This window comes from Prionailurus bengalensis, chromosome B2, assembly GCF_016509475.1.
Source record: "Prionailurus bengalensis isolate Pbe53 chromosome B2, Fcat_Pben_1.1_paternal_pri, whole genome shotgun sequence".
Classification (NCBI taxonomy): Eukaryota; Metazoa; Chordata; class Mammalia; order Carnivora; family Felidae; genus Prionailurus; species Prionailurus bengalensis.
Genome location: NC_057349.1, coordinates 38387166 through 38392474, shown reverse-complemented (window position 1 = coordinate 38392474; position 5309 = coordinate 38387166). Strand labels below are relative to the sequence as shown.

Sequence of the window (5309 nt, the reverse complement as noted above, 5' to 3'; positions counted from 1 at the left end):
TAATAGAACAGCCGGTAGAGGGTGGGGTCCTGGGGGCACCAGGGTTCAGGGGCGAGCAGAGGGGTGGTCAGAAGGAGAGGATAAAACCTCAGAGGAGGTTTCCTGGAGAGCATGGTCAATGTCAAGGTCACATGTTGCAGAGAGGCCAAGCATCCTCATTGTGACCATCATCTCCACCACCTTCTTCCAGGACTTTCCTCTCATACCACATTACTGTCCAGTCCCCATCTGCTGTTCCAAACCTCACTGCCTGCCCTCAGCCCCCACGTTAACGGGGGCCCTTTTTCATTTCCAGAACTGCTCCTGAGCCAGGGCTCCCCTGTCCTGTTCCCATGCACTTTATTGTTGCACCCCAAACGTAGAACTTCACATTCATCCCTGTTAGACTTCACCTGTCTGTGTAAGCCACAGGGGCAGGTAAAGAAAGGGGACGCTTCCCTGCACGGGCTGGGGGTTTATGTTCAGGTGGCCCGGAGTCCAGGGTCCGGGTGGAGCAGGCAGCTGGCACCCCATAGAGAGAGACCATCTCTGCTTGAGTTCCTTCTGTATCGACTACCCCTGGGCCTGCCAGTTCCTCATGTTACAGCAAGTATGTGGCCTGTCACATTCACCCATAGGGACCATATGTAACTTCTAACCAGGGAAATAAGGGAAGATTTGTAAGCAAATGAAAATCTATGCTTCTCTTCGGGGTATCTGTGGCATGAAATTAGGAAGTTCATAAAAATAATAAGAATACTTCGAATTAGAGTAATAATAATAGCTACCCTGTATTGAAACTCACTGCGTGCCAGGCACCGGGCCACGCGTGCACATAGGTGATCTGATCAAATTGTCACATCTCCCCCGTGGGGTGCATCCAATTATTACTCCCATTTTATGGCTGGGGATATTGAAGCAGAGAGAGGTTCACTACCTGACCCAGAGTCACTCAGCTAGTAAGTGGCAGAGCTGGGAGTGGAGCCCAGACAGCTCAAACTCTCCACCACCTTTCATGAAATATCATTAGCAAGGTGAACACAGAGAGCAGGGGCAGAAACTATGCATAATGTAAATCCATCAGGCCCTTTATTTTGGGTTTAAAATGTACAACTTGATGGCTTGGCAGCAGATTTATTTCCTTTCTATATTCCATTTGGTTTGAGCAAATATTAAAATGAGTTACATTTCCCTTAAGCCCACATTGACCAACTCCGGGAAAAAAAATGTGGATAGCTGGGCGCATAAATGTAGGGGGGCAATAAATATCATGCTTTATTTTATTTCCACTGCCATAAATCTGACCCTGAGCCCCCACCTCACACTGATGTGGGAATTTCTGTTTCTGTCACAATTGGAACTTTCCATTCTCTTCTGCCCAGGGTTGTGCAAAGGTCCTGGGGTCCTTTGAAGTGCCAACTGACTTCCCACCTCTTTTCAGTGACTTCAGAGTTGCTCTGCTCTGCCATCCACCCTTCAGAGCACTGCAAATAATTTCATCATTAAGTTGACACTTTTTTTCTTTTTCTAAAATAGATAGAAAGGGCAGTGACCTCAGCATCTTTTATTTTCCATCCTGAGAACATCCCTGAGGTCTGGAAAAAAGAAAAAGGGGAGAGGGAAAATCAAGACAAATTAGCTGGTGTATGGCCCCGGGGAGCCCCTGCTTACTGGAGGAGCAAGAGCCATCCATGCAGTGCCTTCCCCAGACACGCAAATGAACTAAGCCCAGAATATGTCCTGGAGGTGGTGGGAATGGAGGTAGGGGTGCAACTGGTTGGATAACCATTTTAGGAGGCTTCCTGGAGGATCCACAGGGGAGAATTCCTGCAGAGAGGATCGGACAGCTCAGAAGACCCTGCCTGCCCCTTGGAAGACTGTGAGCCCAGGGCCCTCAGCCTCTGGAGTGAGCTGTGCCTCTTTGGTGGGGTTCCACACTGGCCCCCCAGTATAGCAGCAGCAGGACAGATGGGAGGCATCTCCTTCCCCCCAGAGGAGTTCCCAGACAAAGCAAGGTAGACAGAAGCCTGGTCTCCCAGGATCTGAGCACCAGAGTCAACCAGCCCAGGGGCGCCTGGGTGACTCAGTCAGCTGAGTGTCCAACTTCGGCTCAAGTCATGATATCACAGTTCGCAGGTTCCAGCACCACATCGGGCTTTCTGCTGTCAGCACACAGCCTGCCTCGGATCCTCTGCACCCTACTTCTGTCCGCCTGTCCCTCCCTTCCTCTGCCCCTCTGCCCCCCTCCTCCTCCCTCCTCTGCCTCCCTGCCCCCCTCCCTTCCTTGTCCCTCCCCCGAGCACACGTGCGTGTGTTCCCTCTCTCTCTCCCTCTCTCTCTCAAAGCTAAATAAACATTAAAAAAAAAGTTTAGAGTCATCTAGTCCAGCTTCCTCCTCACTTCTGCCTTGAAGGGCTGGGAAAGGTGCGCCTGCCTGCTGGTTCCCATGACCACAGCGCGTCAGGGGTCCCTGTGCTTCTATGCCTCCCTGCATTCGCCTGTTCTGCCTGGTGCCCCTGGGCGGCTCCACCTTGGCCAGATGGGGCTGGAGATACCACTGGGGATCTTTGTCACATTCGAGCTTAAGGGTCGGCAATAGGAAATTAAAGGTGTCCTTTAAGATAACTCTTTTTTGAAAATTTCTTTAAAAAGCTAGGATATGATGTGGGGGTTACTTGAGATCTGGCACGAGAGAAGACTGGATTTCCATCCCAGCTTTCGTCCTAACCAGCTGTGTGACCTTGGGCTGGGCAGGCACCTCTCTGAGACTCCATTTTCTCCTCCATGGATGGGAATAACAGTCACTCCATAGGATTATGAGCTCATGTGTTTAAAACACTCGCAGTTATTAACCGCATATTGTAGCTATTATAGTTACGATTATCATTATGCCTGGTGGGCCGAAGGTTCCTCGATCTCCTTTATATGACCCAAACTACAAACTGGACCTGGCCCAAAATCTAGACTCTAACTATGTAGTTTCAAATGCCCTAAGGTGTTTTTGTTTTAATTATTTTAAAAATAGCATCATTAAGCACTCATTAATGGGTAGAATAATTTACAGCATAAGATCTTCAAACTCTTCTCAAGTACAATATGGTACATTTCTCTTTAATCACTTACATATTCACTGTGTCTGCAGCCAGGTGTATATTAGTTCTCTTTCTAAATCATCTGGAAATCGAGCTTCCTATTCTTATTTCAGGTTGGCACATCATCTGTAGTGGCTCAGACCTTTTCCTTCCGTAACTGGAGGCTTCGGGTCCTGGAAAGAGTCCAGTTTTATGGTTAGAAAGATCTGATTTCAAATTCTGACTTTGCTATTTGCTAGCTGTGTGGCTTTAGATAAATTTCTTAACCTCTCTGAGCCTCTTTATCTCCCTGTGCATAACAGTATATCACCTCATAGATGATGGGGCCAATCAAATAAAATGAAATTTGCATCCCTCTGGTTTAGAATAAACATCAATGGCTGTTGGCGTCTTTCTTTTCATTTTTCTCCCATATTCATACCTTGGGCTATTCTGGAATATTGCGTTGGTGGACAAGAGGCTGGAAAAGTAAGCCTTAGCTTGATTGTACTTCTAGACCTTTCCTTCAGGCAGCTTCTAGAGAACTGCTTTCCGGTACAGAGGAGGTCAACTTTCATTTTACTTTTAAGGACAAGTGAAATACCCATTTTCCAAAGGAATTCCTAAAAGTGCTGCAGACCAGCTATAACTGGTCCTGCACTCAGGGGCCCTTTCCTTAGCCACCCCTGGTGTCACAGCCTTGTCTCCCTGAGTTTCTGCTGACAAATCCAAGTTTACGCCCTCAGCGGAACAGAGCATCGAAGACAAAACATTGAATGAAAGTTTGGGTTTTTTTTCCTCTTGATGGAGATATATGGCCTTCATCAGAACTGTGCTCACCTCCCCTTCCTGCAGCCCCTCCTTGCCAACAACACAAAACCCAATGCTGGTGTTGACAGAACAGGGACCTGGGCCAACCTGCAGACCACTTGGACTGCGTTCTTGCCTTTGATTCCTGCTTCGGGGCTGTGTGGGCTCTCAGAGATCATTCCTGTGGGAGAGGAGTCCCGGGGGATGTCCTTCTCAGCCCTTTTCAGGTCACCCAGTCTAGGCCTTGACTGATCCTGTCTACAGATGGACCTGGTGCTGGACAGACCTAGATTTGAACCTGGCTGTACCCTCTCCTGGGTATGTGATGCTGGGAACACTGCTTTCACGTCCCAGGTATCAATGTGCCAACCCCCTAGTGCAGGATAAACATTGGCGGGTGTTAGTCCCTTTCTTGTCCCCATCTATCACATTTTATTGGTTTCATCTGTAAAGCATGGGCTGAGTGGTTCCTGAAGCCTGGGGTTGAGGATGTGGTCGTGTGCAGGGAGAAGAGGAGTAGCAGGAGCTTGAGTGGGTAGGGGTCTTCTGGTCCAGTCATTCAACACGTCTTCAGAGTGCTGGGTGCTCCGGGGGCTGTTGATGACACGGGAAGAGCTGGCCTTGACCTCATAATGGACAGGAGAGGTCAGATGGGGGAAAGTAAACGCTGTGATGGGGGGGGACCCTGGGGGCTCAGGAGCAGGGCAGAGAGCCCTAGCCAGTGTGAGGAACAAGTGTGGTTATGAGATCCACTCAAGCTGCCTTCCTGGGAGAACAGGCTAGAGAAGGCTGTTGTATTCTGTCTTTGCCAAGGTTTGTTTTGTGGCCCCTTTGAGTACTATAAAAGGGTTTTAATTTGGCTTCCATGGCTTGGAATGACGCTTTCTGCTCCCTGGGAAAAGGCGGCCATACTGTGGTTTTGAGACTAACCCTGGACCACACTGCCTGGGTTCAAGCCCCCTTTCCATCACGTTGCACTTGCGTGTAGATGACCTCTCTGAAGAAGACCGGTTTCCCTCCTCTGCACCATGGGCATCCTCCATGCAGAGATCGTTCTACATGCAGTGCTCAGAACAGCGCCTGGCTTCCAGCGATGGAAACAGTGCTGTTGTTAAACCAGGAGCATCTTGAGGCCTGGGGCCCGGATCCCTCCCTCTTCCCAGCAGGGTCCCTGTGCCTACATGCTCGGTATCCTTGTGGGTTTAAGATGGTGACTTTTAGCTGGTCCTTGGAGGGGTAAATTTTAACACACAGAGATGGAGAGGAGACAGATGGCGGGCAGGACGGGTGGAGACAGTGCAGTGTAGGGGGCAGTCTCGGGGGCAAAGGGCCAGGGCCAGAGAAAACCAAGACTGTGCAGGAGGTAACAGCAAGGGCTTCTGGGTGGAGGTCTGACAGTGTAGGAAGCCTGGGAGAGCAGGCGGGCTTCCTGGAGGAGGTGAGATGGGT

General features: G+C 49.7%; 1 long non-coding RNA gene across 1 annotated transcript; it reads right to left on the bottom strand.

Annotated features, from left to right (window-relative positions):
• Positions 1-1046: 1046 nt before the first annotated feature.
• LOC122490610 lies at positions 1047-4500 on the bottom strand. The gene is made up of 3 exons (XR_006299167.1): positions 4159-4500; positions 3103-3244; positions 1047-1574 (listed from the first exon to the last, which is right to left on the bottom strand). It is a non-coding gene; the product is annotated as an uncharacterized LOC122490610 (long non-coding RNA).
• Between the last annotated feature and the right edge of the window lie 809 nt (positions 4501-5309).